Here is an 18,345-nt window from a genome sequence, read left to right as displayed (position 1 = left end):
TGGCATAATCTATGTATTATATCTATAAAAGTGTGAATGTGAGTGATGGAAAGAGCAAAAAATTCTCAACCTATATAACCTATAAAAGTGAGAATATGTGTGAGAGAGAGAGAGAGAGAACAATTCTCAACCTATATATTCCACACATTTTTGGGCACAGATTTGGAAATTTGTATATAGGGTAGGCAGACATATAGAAATATATCTAGCATAATCTATCTATTATATCTATAAAAGTGAGAACTTGTGTGTGTGTGTGTGTGTGTGAGAGAGAGAGAGAACAATTCTTAACCTACATACTCAACAAATTTTTTACCTACAGTTTAGAAAATTTGTATATAGGGTATTCAGACATATGGAAATATATCTAGCATAATCTATCTATTATAACTACAAAAGTTAGAATGTGTGTGTGAGAGAGAGAGAACAATTCTAAACCTATATATTCAACAAATTTTTTATCTACAGATTTGAAACTTTGTATATAGGGTATTCAGACATATGGAAATATATCTAGCATAATCTATCTATTTTATCTATAAAAGTGAGAATGCGTGTGTGTGAGATAGCGAGAGAGAGAGAGAGAAAAAGAGAGAGATAAAAATTCTCAACCTATACATTCAACAAATTTTTTATCCACAGATTTGAACATTTGTATATAGGGTGTTCAGACATATAGAAATATATCTAGCATAATCTATCTATTATATGTATAAAAGTGAGAATGTGTGTGTGTGTGAGAGAGAGGACAATTGTCAACCTATGTATACAACAAATTTTTTATCTACAGATTTCAAAATTTGTATATTGGGCATTCAGACATATTTTAATATATCTGGCATAATCTGTCTATTATATCTATAAAAGTGAGAATGTGTGTGATAGAGAGAGAGAGAACAATTCTCAACCTATATACTCAACAAATTTTTTATCTACAGATTTGAAAATTTGTATATAGGGTATTCAGACATATGGAAATATATCTAGCATAATCTATTATATCTATAAAAGTGAGAATGTGTGTGTGTGTGTGTGTGAGAGAGAGAGAGAGAGAGAGAAGAATTCTCAACCCATATACTCAACAAATTCTTTATCTACAGATTTTAAAATTTGTATATAGAGTATTCATACAAATAGAAATATATCTAGGATAATCTTTCTATTATATCTATAAAAGTGAGAATGTGTGTGTGTGTGAGCGAGAGAGAGAGAGAGAGAGAGAGAACAGTTCTCAACCTATACATTCAACAAATTTTTATATATAGGGTATTCAGAAATATCGAAATATATCTAGCATAATCTATTATATCTTTAAAAGTTAGAATGTGTGTGTGTGAGAGATAGAGAGAACAATTCTCAACCTATGCACTCTACAAATTTTTTATCTACAAATTAGAAAATTTGTATATAGGGTATTCACACATATGGAAATATATCTAGCATAATCTATCTATTATATCTATAAAAGTTAGAATGTGTGTGTGAGGTAGCCAGAGAGAGAGAGAGAGAGAGAGAGAGTAAGAACAATTTTCAACCTATATATTCAACAAATATTTGATCTACAGATTAGAAAATTTGTATATAGGGTATTCAGACATATGGAAATATATCTAGCATAATCTATCTATTATATCTCTAAAATTGAGAATGTGTGTGTGAGAGAGAGAGAACAATTTTCAACCTATATACTCAACAAATTTTTTTATCTACAGATTTGAAAATTTGTATATAGGGTATTCAGACATATGGAAATATATCTAGAGTAATCTATCTATTATATCTATAAAAGTGAGAATGCGTGTGTGTGTGAGAGAGAGTGACACAGAACAATTCTCAACCTATATATTCAACAAATTTTTTATGTACAGATCTGAAATATCCCATTTGTATAGAAGTAGAAATCTTGATACCTACTCTGATACCTAATAAAAGAAAGGACACTCTTTAGGGCGGATTTTGATTATAACAAGTCACTAATTAGAAATTATAATAAACATTCTAATAATTTAAGAATTTTACCAAAATAAAATTGCATGGTAATCACCCAATTTCTGCCACAAAATTTTGATTGGCAGAACTCATAAACATAAAATATATATTTTCTAATTTCATCTTTTTTTTTTCTTTTTACATAATCTGGTTTGATGTTTTCCCAAATATTCAAATCACTATATTTTGCTGCTTAATATCAAATACAGCAACTGAGTTATTTTTATGCATCAAACAATTACATTTTCTCATTCATCCAAACTAATCACTGAACATCAATTTCATATTTTCTTCACTAAAATATTACTGTGCTTGATGTCATCAAGTGGAGCGGATCATTTTTTTTTCATTTGTTCACACATTTTTCCAATTTATATATATTTTAAAGATTCTTAGCCTATGTCATTGCATACCAATCTGTTTATTAAAAGTTAAGGTTCACTGTAAACACATATGTTACACCAAAATAAAAACGCTTCAGATAATGTCTTGATATTCAATTCAGTTTCTCACATGACATCTTATGAAGTTAGTAGAAATGTTACAGACTTTTGAATCTCAAACACTTTCAATACTGTGCACTGATATTTTCTTTTTTGCAATATAAGCACATTCATGATTTTTTTTACAAACGTTAAAAACTTTCACATTGTGTAGCAATATACTGAAACAATTATAAAAATATTTGTTTTTATTTTGAATGATGCAGGGCATCTGAAGAGAGATTTTTCTAACAAAATGAAAGTATAATTTTTAGCAATAGGTATCTAGGAAAAGGCCACTACATATGTTATAAGTTCCAAATTTCCACAACCTGGCAAATACTGGTACATGCTAGCAAATTTAGATTTGCAATTACAAAATATGATTCTAATTTTTTCCTTTGCTCTTTATTCTAACACTACACTAAGTTTACTGTGTTATTTCGCTACAGTTGATATTGTGTAGAACAATAAGAAAATCATAGTGAACAATGCATTCAACAAAATTTCACACACATTTCTAGATACCTATATCTAATAAGTTCAAAAGAAAGGACACACTTAGGGAGGTATTTTGGTGGTCAAGTCACTAAAAAGAGATTAGCTGGTTTCCCGGCATAGCCCAGGATATAATAAAGATTGACTGAAATACATGTTCTAGCTGGTTTCTAGGCGTTGCCAGGGATGTAATATAGACACATTAGGTTGTATATTACCTGTTCTCTTCTCCCTAAGGTAAAACAATTTCATATACATGCTGTAAATTACCTATGCTAGGGATAAAACATGAACAATATCAGTCCTAGGGTAGATAAAACAAATAATACATAGAGATGAAAGATTCCTCTCCCCTAAGAATCAAACATATGTTCAATATCTGCTTTTGTTTTTTCATTGTTTATACGGTCCCGAGCAACGCCGGGTAGCCCTGCTAGTCTTCTATATATATAAAAGGCAAACGTCTGTGAGTTTGTATGTTTGTTTGTAACGCTAAAACTTTTGAAAGACACAACTAGACTTGATAAATTTGGTATCATATCGAAGCCCCCTATCCCGGATGACAAATATCGAAATTTCACGTCAAACGGACGAGGAAAAAGGGGTAAACGTATCAGTTATCTCCAAGGGGGGCCCAAAAAAAACTGTCATTGTAATGCTTTTTATTACGTAATTCTTGAATGATCCAATGTTATTCAATACGTGTCACATGACGTGACGTCAGCTCAAACTTTTGACAGACACAACCAAAGTTGACAAATTATGTATCATATTGCACCTTGATCACCCGCATGACAAATATCAAAATTTCACGTCAAACGGACAATTACAAGGGGGTGAACTTATCATTTTTCTCCCAGGGGGGGGGCCCCAAAAATCCTGTCATTATAACGTTATTCATTAAGTGTCACGTGACGTGACGTCAGCTCAGTAAAATGTCGGCTGCAGCTGAGGTACGTTAAAACTGCCTTCGGAGGAGAAATTGATACTATAACACAGTTAAATATTAGTTTTCGACTCGAACCGTTATTACCAACGTAATTATCGCACTCCAAAAATAAAAAAAAACCAAAATTACACGAAAATTGACGTAGGGAAAATGTTTTTATTTTTGCTCGAAGTTTTTTGCCGGCGAAGATGACTTTGCTCTTTGTAATTTACATGTAAACAAAGATTAGCCATTTTGTTTATACATTCTAACTCTGTTAACTTGAAGGGGGAGGGGGGGTATCAGTATCAGGCCGCTTATGTAAACGAAAATTAGGTCGCTTGCACATTTTCCACTTTCTCTCTCTCTCTCTCTCGCCGTCTTTCTCTCTCTCTCTCTCTCTCTTTCGCCGTCTTTCTCTCTCTCTCTCTCTCTCTCTCTCTCTCTCGCCGTCTTTCTCTCTCTCTCTCACTCTCTTCTATCTCTACACCTTTCCTAACTCTCTATCAACATATTTCTCTCTCTCTCTCACTCTCTTCTCTCTCTCTCTCTCTAGACCTCTTTCTCTTCTCTTTCTCACTCCCACCCTCTTTATCTACTCTCTCTCTCACCCTCTTTCCCTTCTCTTATCTTCTCTCTCTCTCTCGCCCTGTTTCTCTTCTCTCTAAAGACGGCGAGAGAGAGAGAGAGAGAGAAGGGAAAGAGGGTGAGAGAGAGAGTAGATAAAGAGGGTGAGAGAGAGAAAGAGAAGAGAAAAAGGTCTAGAGAGAGAGAGAGAGAGAAGAGAGTGAGAGAGAGAGAGGATCAACTCGACTCACCATATTTCTCTCTCTCTCTCTCTCTCTCTAGACCTTTTTCTCTTCTCTTTCTCTCTCTCACCCTCTTTATCTACTCTCTCTCTCACCCTCTTTCCCTTCTCTCTCTCTCTCTCTCTCTCTCTCTCTCTCGCCGTCTTTCTCTCTCTCTCTCGCCGTCTTTCTCTCTCTCTCTCACTCTCTTCTATCTCTACACCTTTCCTAACTCTCTCTATCACCATATTTCTCTCTCTCTGGAAGGGGGGGTGGCTATCAGTATGAGGTCGCTTAAATACACGAAAATTACTTTTATACGAGTTTGTTTTCTTATGAATGGAACCGCTTTTGTAGGGGGGAGGGGGGAGGAGGCAATGTGCACAGTCTCCCAAGCATTACCTACTATAAAAAAAGATGCACATTTACCCTCTTCTCTCACCCTCTTTCTCTCTCTCTCTCTTTCTCTTCTCTCTCTCACTCTCTTTCTCTATCACCCTCTTCTCTCTCTCTCTTTCTCTTCTCTCTCTCATCCTCTTTCTCTCTCTCTCACCCTCTTCTCTCTCTCTACCTTTTTCTCTTCTCTCTCGCACCCTCTTCTCTCTCTCTCACCCGCTTCTCTCTCTCTACCTCTTTCTCTTCTCTCTCGCACCCTCTTCTCTCTCTCTCACCCGCTTCTCTCTCTCTCTACCTCTTTCTCTTATCTCTCTCTCTCTCTCAACCTCTTCTCTCTCTCTCTCTTACCCTCTTCTCTCTCTCACTCTCTGTGTACACCTTTTTCTCTTCTCTCTCTCTCTGACCCTCTTTCTCTCTCTCTCACCCTCTTTTTCTGCTCTCTCTCACCCTTCTCTCTCTCTCTCTCTCTACCTCTTTCTCTTCTCTCTCGCACCCTCTTCTCTCTCTCTCACCCGCTTCTCTCTCTCTCTACCTCTTTCTCTTATCTCTCTCTCTCTCTCAACCTCTTCTCTCTCTCTCTCTCTTACCCTCTTCTCTCTCTCACTCTCTGTGTACACCTTTTTCTCTTCTCTCTCTCTCTCTGACCCTCTTTCTCTCTCTCTCACCCTCTTTTTCTGCTCTCTCTCACCCTTCTCTCTCTCTCTCTCTCTACCTCTTTCTCTTCTCTATCACCCTCTTTCCCTGCTCTCTCTCACCTTCATCTCTCTCTCTCTCTACCTATTTCTCTTCTCTCTCTCTCTCCCTCTGCTCTCTCTCACCCTCTTCTTTCTCCCTCACCCTCTTCTCTCTCTCTCTCTCTCTACCTCTTTCTCTTATCTCTCTCTCTCACTACCCCTCTCTCTCTCTCTGTCTTACCCTCTTCTCTCTCTCTCTACCTCTTTCTCTTATCTCTCTCTCTCACTACCTCTCTCTCTCACCCTCTTCTCTCTCTCACCCTCTTTCTCTCTTACCCTCTTCTCTCTCTACCTCTTTCACTTCTCTCACCCTCTTTCTCTCTCACCCTCTTTCTCTGCTCTCTCTCACCCTCTTCTCTGCTCTCTCTCACCCTCTTCTCTCTCTACCTCTTTCTCTTCTCTCTCTCACCCTCTTCTCTCTCTCTTACCCTCTTTCTCTTCTCTTCTCTTTTCTCTCTCTCTCGCCGTCTTTCTTTTCTCTCTCTCTCACCCTCTTTCTCTTCTCTCTCTCTCTTTCACCCTCATTCTCAACTCACTCTTACCCTCTTCTCTCTCCCTGTCTACCTCTTTCTCTTCTCTCTCTCTCACCCCCTTTCTCTTCTCTCTCTCACACCGTCTTTCTCTTCTCTCTCTCTCTCCCCTCATTCTCTTCTGTCTCTCTCTCGCCCTCTTTATCTTCTCTCTCTCTCACCCCGTTTCTCTTCTCTCTATATTAGCACTTATCAAGGCCAATAGGCAACTCGAGGATGACAGTTCAAAAGGTCACAGTAGTCAAATTTGGGAAAGAGGATGGAACAACTTTAACGGGAGCATGAGTTATTCAGCGACACCAACCTATTTTGTAATATATATATATATATATATATATATATATATTGTACAAACTATATATTACCACTTATCAAGGCCTATAGGCCACTCGAGGATGAGAGTTTAAAAGTGCACAGTAGTCAAATTCGGCAAAGATGATGGAACCGCTTTAAGAGGAGGATGAATTATTCAGTGACTCCAACCTATTTTGTTACATATATGTATGTATATATTTTGTAAAAAATATATATTACTACTTATCAAGGCCCATAGGACACTCGAGGATTAGAGTTGAAAAGTGCACAGCAGTCAAACTGGGAAAGATGATGGAACCGCTTTAAGAGGAGGATGAATTATTCAGTGACTCCAACCTATTTTGTTACATATATGTATGTATATATTTTGTAAAAAATATATATTACTACTTATCAAGGCCCATAGGACACTCGAGGATTAGAGTTGAAAAGTGCACAGTAGTCAAATTCGGGAAAGAGGATGGAACCGCTTTAACGGGAGGATGAGATATTCAGCGACTCCAACCTATTTTGGTATATATATATTTATATCTATATTTATTTTTAAATATATATTACCACTTATCAAGGCCCATAGGCCACACGAGGATGAGAGTTTAAAAGTGCACAGTAGTCAAATTCGGCAAAGATGATGGAACCGCTTTAAGAGGAGGATGAATTATTCAGTGACTCCAACCTATTTTGTTATATATATGTATGTATATATTTTGTAAAAAATATATATTACTACTTATCAAGGCCCATAGGACACTCGAGGATTAGAGTTGAAAAGTGCACAGTAGTCAAATTCGGGAAAGAGGATGGAACCGCTTTCACGGGAGGATGAGTTATTCAGCGACTCCAACCTATTTTTTTATATATATATTTATATCTATATTTATTAAAAAATATATATTACCACTTATCAAGGACAATAGGCCACTCGAGGATGAGAGTTGAATAGTGCACTGTATAAAAAATACGGTAAAGAGGATGGAACCGCTTTAACGAGAGGATGAGTTATTCAGCGACTCCAACCTATTTTGTTATATATATATATACTTTTATTAAAAAATATATATTACCACTTATCAAGGACAATAGGCCACTCGAGGATGAGAGTTGAAAAGTGCATAGTAGTAAAATTCGGGAAAGAGGATGGAACCGCTTTAACGGGAGGATGAGTTATTCAGCGACTCCAACCTATTTTTTATATATATATATATATATATCTATATTTATAACAAAAATATATTACCACTTATCAAGGCCCATAGGCTACTCGAGGATAAGAGTTGAAAAGTGCACAGTAGTCAAATTCGGGAAAGAGGATGGAACCTCTTTAACGGGAGGATGAGTTATTCAGCCACTCCAACCTATTTTGTTATATATATATATATATATATATATATATATATTTTTTTTTTGTACAAACTATATATTACCACTTATCAAGGCCCAGAGGCCACACGAGGATGAGAGTTTAAAAGTGCACAGTAGTCAAATTTGGGAAAGAGGATTTAATCGCTTTAATAGGAGGATGAATTATTCAGCGACTCACACCTGTTTTGGTATATATATATATATATTTATAAAAAAATATGTATTACCACTTATCAAGGCCCATAGGCCACTCGAGGATGAGAGTTAAAAAGTCCACAGTAGTCAAATTTGGGAAAGAGGATGGAACCGCTTTAACAGGAGGATGAGTTATTCAGCAACTCCAACCTATTTTGGTATATATATATATATATATATATATATATATATATAGATATATTTTTCATAAAATATGTATTACCACTTATCAAGGCCCATAGTCCACTCGAGGACGAGAGTTGAAAAGTGCACAGTAGTCAAATTGGGGAAAGAGGATGGAACCGCTTTAACGGGAGGATGAGTTATTCAGCGACTCCAACCTATTTTGTTATTTTGTAAAAAATATATATGACCACTTATCAAGGCCCAGAGGCCACTCGAGGATAAGAGTTGAAAAGTGCACAGTAGTCAAATTCGGGAAATTTGTTATATATCTATTTTTTTGTTACTTAGGCATTTCCACTTATCAAGGCCCAGATACATCTCGAGGATAAGAGTTAAATGTGCACAGTAGTCAATTGGACAATAAGGCCCAGAGGCCACCCGAGGATAAGGGTTGAAAATGGCAGTAGTTAATTGGACAACATAGTAATACTTAGTAATGGAAAGTCGGGAAATTTGTTATATATATATTTATATTTTGTTTATATAGGCATTACCACTTATCAAGGCCCAGAGGCCACTAGAGGATAAGTGTTGAAAAGTGCAGTAGTCAATTGGACAAAATATAGTAATTGTTAGTAATGGAAATTCAGTAAATTTGTTATATATATATTAATATTTTGTTAAATACGCATTACCACTTATCAAAGCCCACAGGCCACTCGAGGATAAGGATTGAAAAGTGCACCGTAGTAGTCGGTTGTAATGGAAATGTGGGATATTTGTAATATACCTATTTTTTGTTACTTAGGCACAACCACTTATTAAGGCCCAGAGGCCACTCGATGGTATTACCACTTATCAAGGCCCAGAGGCCACTCGAGGATAAGGGTTAAAAAGTGCAGTAGTCAATTGGTCAATATAGTAATCGTTAGTAATTACTACTTCTCAAGGCCCAGAGGCCACTCGAGGATAAGGGTTGAAAAGCACAGTAGTCAATTGGACAATACAGTAATCGTTAGTAATGGAAATTCAGTAAATTTGTTATATATATATATATTTATATTTTGCTAAATACGCATTACTACTTATCAAGGCCCAGACGCCACTCGAGGATAAGGGTTGAAAATATTCAACAAATTTTTTATCTACAGATTAGAAAATTTGTATATAGGGTATCCAGACATATGGAATATATCTAGCATAATCTATCTATTATATCTATAAAAGTCAGAATGTTTGTGTGTGTGGGTGTGTGTGAGGTAGAGAGAGAGAGAGAGAGAACAATTCTTAACCTATATATTCAACAAATTTTTTATCTACAGATTTTAAATTTGTTATAAAGGGTATTCATACATATGGAAATATATCTAGCATAATCTATCTATTATATCTACAAAAGTGAAAATGTGTGTGTCTGTGAGAGAGAGAGCAATTCTCAACCTATATACTCAACAAATTTTTTATCTACAGATTAGATAATTTGTATATAGGGTATTCAGACATATGGAAATATATCTAGCATAATCTATCTATTATATCTATAAAAGTGAGAATGTTTGCGTGTGTGTGTGTGTGTGAGGTAGCAAGAGAGAGAGACAGAGCGAGAGAACAATTCTCAACCTATATATTCAACAAATTTTTTATCTACAGATTTGAAAATTGGTATATAAGGTATTCAGACATATGGAAATATATCTAGCATAATCTATCTATTATGTCTATAAAAGTGAGAATATGTCTGTGTGTGAGAGAGAGAGAGAGAGTAAGAACAATTCTCACCCTTTATATTCAACAAATTTTTATCTACAGATTAGAAAATTTTTATATAGTGTATTCAGACATATGGAAATATATCTAGCATAATCTATCTATTATATCTATAAAAGTGAGCATGTGTGAGAGGAGAGAGAGAGAGAGAGAACAATTCTCAACCTATGTACTCAACAAATTTTTTATCTACAGATTTGAAAATTTGTATATAGATTATTCAGACATATGGAAATATATCTAGCATAATTTATCTATTATATCTATAAAAGTGAGAATGTGTGGGTGTGTGAGAGAGAGAATGAGAGAGAACAATTCTCAGCTTATATATGCAACAAATTGTTTATCTACAGATCCGAAATATCACATTTGTATAGAAGTAGAAATCTGGATACCTATTCTGATACCTAATAAAAGAAAGGACACTCTTTGGGGCGGATTTGGATGATAACAAGTCACTACTAAGAAATTATAATAAACATTGAAATAATTTAAGAATTTTATCAAAATAAAATTGCATGGTAATCACCCAATTTCTGCCACAAAATTTTGATTGGCAAAACTCATAAACAGAAAATATATATTTTCTAATTTCATCTTTTTTTTTTACATAATCTGATTTGATGTTTTCCTTAATATTCAAATCACTATATTTTGCTGCTTAATATCAAATACAGCAAATGAGTTATTTTTTATGCATCAAACAATTACATTTTCTCATTCATCCAAACTAATCACTGAACATCAATTTCATATTTTCTTCACTAAAATATTACTGTGCTTGATGTCATCAAGTGGAGCGGATCATTTTTTTTTTCATTTGTTCACACATTTTTCCAATTTATATATATTTTGTCTAAGATTCTTAGCCTATGTCATTGCATACCAAGCTGTTTATTAAAAGTTACGGTTCACTGTAAACACATACGTTATACCAAAATAAAAACGCTTCAGATAATGTCTTGATATTCAATTCAGTTTCTCACATGACATCTTATGAAGTTAGTAGAAATGTTACAGACTTTTGAATCTCGAACACTTTCAATACTGTGCACTGATATTTTCTTTTTTGGAATATAAGCACATTCATGATTTTTTTTTACAAACGTCAACAAATTTCACAATGTGTAGCAATGTACTGAAACAATTATAAAAATATTTGTTTTTATTTTGGATGATGCAGGGCATCCGAAGAGAGATTTTTCTAACAAAATGAAAGTATAATTTTTAGCAATAGGTATCTAGGAAAAGGCCACTACATACGTTATAAATTCCAAATTTCCACAACCTGGCAAATACTGGTACACGCTAGCAAATTTAGATTTGCAATTACAGAATATGATTCTAATTTTTTCCTTTGCTCTTTATTCTAACACTACACTAAGTTTACTGTTTTATTTCGCTGCAGTTGATATTGTGTAGAACAATAAGAAAATCATAGTGAACAATGCATTCAACAAAATTTCACACACATTTCTAGATACCTATATCTAATAAGTTCAAAAGAAAGGACACACTTAGGGAGGTATTTTGGTGGTCAAGTCACTAAATAGAGATTAGCTGGTTTCCCGGCATAGCCCAGGATGTAATAAACATTGACTGAAATACATGTTCTAGCTGGTTTCTAGGCGTTGCCAGGGATGTAATATAGACACATTATGTTGTATATTACCTGTTCTCTTCTCCCTAAGGTAAAACAATTTCATATACATGCTGTAAATTACCTATGCTAGGGATAAAACATGAACAATACCAGTCCGGGGGTAGATAAAACAAATAATACATAGAGATGAAAGATTCCTCTCCCCTAAGAATAAAACATATGTTCAATATCTGCTTTTGTTTTTTCATTGTTTATACGGTCCCGAGCAACGCCGGGTAGCCCTGCTAGTGTATATATAATAGAAAAAAAAAATTACTGGTTTTGTTGGATTCAAGTGGATCCCCCCCTCCAGTTTAAGAGATAGGAGGTAACGTGGTAATATACAAAATGGCTAGCGTAAATATAAAGATCGGTTGTTTTATCGAAGAATATTTTGAAAGCTGATTTTTTTTTATTCCTGTACATTTTTTCCTGACATTTTTCGTTAAAACTCTTGTATAAATACTATTTTTAACCAGTTAATTACGTTGGAGACATTGTCATGGAGTTTATTAATATATAGAACAAAGGAGAAGAGAAATTACAAAAGTATCGGTAAAACAAAGTTTTTATTTACATTTGTTCGCCATTACTGGATGTTGACGTCACGTCACGTGACATGACTAAGCGTTTTTGGATTACGTAATATTAACATTAAAATGACAGGTTTTTTGGGGGGCCCCCTAGGAGAGAAATGATCAGTTCACCCCCTTTTAATGGTCCGTTTGGTGTGAAATTTCGATATTTGTCATGCGGGTGATCAAGGTTCAATATGATACATAATTTGTCAACTTTGGTTGTGTCTGTCAAAAGTTTGAGCTGACGTCACGTCACGTGACACGTATTGAATAACGTTAAAATGAAAGTTTTTTGGGGGCCCCCCCTGGGAGAAAAATGATCAGTTCACCCCCTTCTAATTGTCCGTTTGATGTGAAATTTCGATATTTGTCATGCGGGTGATCAAGGTGCAATATGATACCTAATTTGTCAACTTTGGTTGTGTCTGTCAAAAGTTTTAGCGTTACAAACAAACATACATACATACATACATACATACATACACACCGATTTTTGCCTTTTATATATTATACTAGCAGGGCTACCCGGCGTTGCTCGGGACCGTATAAACAATGAAAAAACAAAAGCAGATATTGAACATATGTTTGATTCTTAGGGGAGAGGAATCTTTCATCTCTATGTATTATTTGTTTTATCTACCCTAGGACTGATATTGTTCATGTTTTATCCCTAGCATAGGTAATTTACAGCATGTATATGAAATTGTTTTACCTTAGGGAGAAGAGAACAGGTAATATACAACATAATGTGTCTATATTACATCCCTGGCAACGCCTAGAAACCAGCTAGAACATGTATTTCAGTCAATCTTTATTATATCCTGGGCTATGCCGGGAAACCAGCTAATCTCTTTTTAGTGACTTGACCACCAAAATACCTCCCTAAGTGTGTCCTTTCTTTTGAACTTATTAGATATAGGTATCTAGAAATGTGTGTGAAATTTTGTTGAATGCATTGTTCACTATGATTTTCTTATTGTTCTACACAATATCAACTGTAGCGAAATAACACAGTAAACTTAGTGTAGTGTTAGAATAAAGAGCAAAGGAAAAAATTAGAATCATATTTTGTAATTGCAAATCTAAATTTGCTAGCATGTACCAGTATTGGCCAGGTTGTGGAAATTTGGAACTTATAACATATGTAGTGGCCTTTTCCTAGATACCTATTGCTAAAAATTATACTTTCATTTTGTTAGAAAAATCTCTCTTCAGATGCCCTGCATCATTCAAAATAAAAACAAATATTTTTATAATTGTTTCAGTATATTGCTACACAATGTGAAAGTTTTTAACGTTTGTAAAAAAAATCATGAATGTGCTTATATTGCAAAAAAGAAAATATCAGTGCACAGTATTGAAAGTGTTTGAGATTCAAAAGTCTGTAACATTTCTACTAACTTCATAAGATGTCATGTGAGAAACTGAATTGAATATCAAGACATTATCTGAAGCGTTTTTATTTTGGTGTAACATATGTGTTTACAGTGAACCTTAACTTTTAATAAACAGATTGGTATGCAATGACATAGGCTAAGAATCTTTAAAATATATATAAATTGGAAAAATGTGTGAACAAATGAAAAAAAAATGATCCGCTCCACTTGATGACATCAAGCACAGTAATATTTTAGTGAAGAAAATATGAAATTGATGTTCAGTGATTAGTTTGGATGAATGAGAAAATGTAATTGTTTGATGCATAAAAATAACTCAGTTGCTGTATTTGATGTTAAGCAGCAAAATATAGGTATTTGAATATTTGGGAAAACATCAAACCAGATTATGTAAAAAGAAAAAAAAAAGATGAAATTAGAAAATATATATTTTATGTTTATGAGTTCTGCCAATCAAAATTTTGTGGCAGAAATTGGGTGATTACCATGCAATTTTATTTTGGTAAAATTCTTAAATTATTAGAATGTTTATTATAATTTCTAATTAGTGACTTGTTATAATCAAAATCCGCCCTAAAGAGTGTCCTTTCTTTTATTAGGTATCAGAGTAGGTATCAAGATTTCTACTTCTATACAAATGTGATATTTCAGATCTGTACATAAAAAATTTGTTGAATATATAGGTTGAGAATTGTTCTGTGTCGCTCTCTCTCACACACACACGCATTCTCACTTTTATAGATATAATAGATAGATTACTCTAGATATATTTCCATATGTCTGAATACCCTATATACAAATTTTCAAATCTGTAGATAAAAAAATTTGTTGAGTATATAGGTTGAAAATTGTTCTCTCTCTCTCTCTCTCACACACACATTCTCAATTTTAGAGATATAATAGATAGATTATGCTAGATATATTTCCATATGTCTGAATACCCTATATACAAATTTTCTAATCTGTAGATCAAATATTTGTTGAATATATAGGTTGAAAATTGTTCTTACTCTCTCTCTCTCTCTCTCTGGCTACCTCACACACACATTCTAACTTTTATAGATATAATAGATAGATTATGCTAGATATATTTCCATATGTGTGAATACCCTATATACAAATTTTCTAATTTGTAGATAAAAAATTTGTAGAGTGCATAGGTTGAGAATTGTTCTCTCTATCTCTCACACACACACATTCTAACTTTTAAAGATATAATAGATTATGCTAGATATATTTCGATATTTCTGAATACCCTATATATAAAAATTTGTTGAATGTATAGGTTGAGAACTGTTCTCTCTCTCTCTCTCTCTCTCTCTCTCTCGCTCACACACACACACATTCTCACTTTTATAGATATAATAGAAAGATTATCCTAGATATATTTCTATTTGTATGAATACTCTATATACAAATTTTAAAATCTGTAGATAAAGAATTTGTTGAGTATATGGGTTGAGAATTGTTCTCTCTCTCTCTCTCTCTCTCACACACACACACACATTCTCACTTTTATAGATATAATAGATTATGCTAGATATATTTCCATATGTCTGAATACCCTATATACAAATTTTCAAATCTGTAGATAAAAAATTTGTTGAGTATATAGGTTGAGAATTGTTCTCTCTCTCTCTATCACACACATTCTCACTTTTATAGATATAATAGACAGATTATGCCAGATATATTGAAATATGTCTGAATGCCCAATATACAAATTTTGAAATCTGTAGATAAAAAATTTGTTGTATACATAGGTTGACAATTGTCCTCTCTCTCACACACACACACATTCTCACTTTTATACATATAATAGATAGATTATGCTAGATATATTTCTATATGTCTGAACACCCTATATACAAATGTTCAAATCTGTGGATAAAAAATTTGTTGAATGTATAGGTTGAGAATTTTTATCTCTCTCTTTTTCTCTCTCTCTCTCTCTCGCTATCTCACACACACGCATTCTCACTTTTATAGATAAAATAGATAGATTATGCTAGATATATTTCCATATGTCTGAATACCCTATATACAAAGTTTCAAATCTGTAGATAAAAAATTTGTTGAATATATAGGTTTAGAATTGTTCTCTCTCTCTCTCTCACACACACATTCTAACTTTTGTAGTTATAATAGATAGATTATGCTAGATATATTTCCATATGTCTGAATACCCTATATACAAATTTTCTAAACTGTAGGTAAAAAATTTGTTGAGTATGTAGGTTAAGAATTGTTCTCTCTCTCTCTCACACACACACACACACACAAGTTCTCACTTTTATAGATATAATAGATAGATTATGCTAGATATATTTCTATATGTCTGCCTACCCTATATACAAATTTCCAAATCTGTGCCCAAAAATGTGTGGAATATATAGGTTGAGAATTGTTCTCTCTCTCTCTCTCTCTCACACATATTCTCACTTTTATAGGTTATATAGGTTGAGAATTTTTTGCTCTTTCCATCACTCACATTCACACTTTTATAGATATAATACATAGATTATGCCAGATATATTTACATATGTCTGAATACCCAATATACACATTTTCAAATCTGTAGATAAAAAATTAGTTGAATATATAGGTTGAGAATTGTTCTCTCTCTCTCTCTTTCTCTCTCTCTCACACACACATTCTCACTTTTATAGATATAATAGATAGATTATGCTAGATATATTTCCATACGTCTGAATACCCTATATCCAAATTTTCTAATATGTAGATAAAAAATTTGTTGAATATATAGGGTGAGAATTTTCCTTCCTCTCTTTCTCTCTCTCTCTTTCTCACACACACACAAGCTGAAAATTGTTCTCTCTCTCTCTCTGACTCTCTCTCTCTCTCTCACACACACACACATGGTCATTTTATAGATATAATAGATAGGTTATGCTAGATATATTTCTATATGTCTGAATACCCTATATACAAATTTTTAAATCTGTAGATAAAAAATTTGTTGAGTATATAGGTTGAGAATTGTTCTTTCTCTCTCTCTCACACACACATTCTCACTTTTATAGATATAATAGATTATGCTAGATATATTTCCAAATGTCTGAATACCCTATATACAAATTTTCAAATCTGTAAAGATAGAATTTGTTGAATATATAGGTTGAGAATTGTTCTCTCTCTCTCTCTTTAACACACATTCTCACTTTTATAGATATAATAGATAGATTATGCTAGATATATTTCCTTATGTCTGAATACCCTATATACAAATTATCAAATCTGTAGATACAAAATTTGTTGAGTATATAGGTTGAGAATTGTTCTCTCTCTCTCTCTCTCTCTCACTCACTCACTCACTCACTCACTCACACACACACACACACATTCTACCTTTTATAGATATAATAGATTATGCTAGATATATTTCCATATGTCTGAATACCCTGTATACAAATTTTCAGATCTGTACATAAAAATTAGTTGAATATATAGGTTGAGAATTGTTCTCTCTCTCTCTTCTCTCTCTCTCTCTCTTTCACACACACATTCTCACTTTTCTAGATATAATAGATAGATTATGCTAGATATATTTCCATATGTCTGAATACCCTATATACAAATTTTCTAATCGGTAGATAAAAAATATGTTGAATATATAGGGTGAGAATTGTACTTACTCTCTCTCTCTCTCTCTCTCTCTCTCTCTCACGCACACATTCTCACTTTTATGGATATAATAGATAGATTATGCTGGATATATTTCCATATGTCTGAATACCCTATATACAAATGGTCAAATCTGTAGATAACAAATTTATTGAATAGATAGGTTGAGAATTGTTCTCTCTCTCTCTCTCTCGCAACCTTACACACACAACCACACGCAAACATTCTGACTTTTATAGATATAATAGATCGATTATGCTAGATATATTTCCATATGTCTGAATACCCAATATACAAATTTTCAAATCTGTAGGTAAAAAATTTGTTGAATATATAGGTTGAGAATTGTTCTCTCTCTCTCACACACTCACATTCTCACTTTTATAGATATAATGTATAGATTATGCTAGATATATTTCTATTTGTCTGAATACCCTATATACAAAGTTTAAAATCCGTAGATAAAAATACGTTGAGTATATAGGTTGAGAATTGTTCTCTTTCTCTCTTACGCACACACACACACACACACACATTTTCACTTTTATAGATATAATAGATAGATTATGCTAGATATATTTCCATATGTCTGAATACCCTATATACAAATTTTCAAATCTGTAGATAAAAAATGTATTGAATATATAGGTTGAGAATTGTTGTCTCTCTCTCTCTCTCTCTCTCTCTCTCTCTCTCTCTCTCTCTCTCTCTCTCTCTGGCTACCTCACACACACACACATTTTCACTTTTATAGATATAATAGATAGATTATGCTAGATATATTTCCATATGTCTAATACCCTATATACAAACTTTCAAATCTGTAGATAAAAAATTTGTTGAGTATATAGGTTGAGAATTGTTCTCTCTCTCTCACACGAAACTGTGCGCTCGGCTTCTTCCCCCCCTTCCCACCCCAAATGCTTGGGAAACTGTGCACTGTTTTTGTTGGTTTTCAAGCTGCCTCTTCCCC

The 18,345-nt window shown here is 33.6% G+C and overlaps 1 protein-coding gene across 2 annotated transcripts in view; it reads left to right on the top strand.

Moving 5' to 3' along the window:
* The window catches only part of LOC145293820 (metalloreductase STEAP3-like), a 514,618-nt gene that overhangs the window by 437,096 nt on the left and 59,177 nt on the right, over positions 1–18,345 (top strand). The window lies entirely within an intron of this gene.

This window comes from Euprymna scolopes, chromosome 15 (assembly GCF_053919585.1).
Source record: "Euprymna scolopes isolate OS-2025 chromosome 15, ASM5391958v1, whole genome shotgun sequence".
NCBI classification, from domain to species: domain Eukaryota; kingdom Metazoa; phylum Mollusca; class Cephalopoda; order Sepiida; family Sepiolidae; genus Euprymna; species Euprymna scolopes.
The sequence above is the reverse complement of the archived record's forward strand: the minus strand, read 5'-3'. Positions and strand labels throughout refer to the sequence as shown.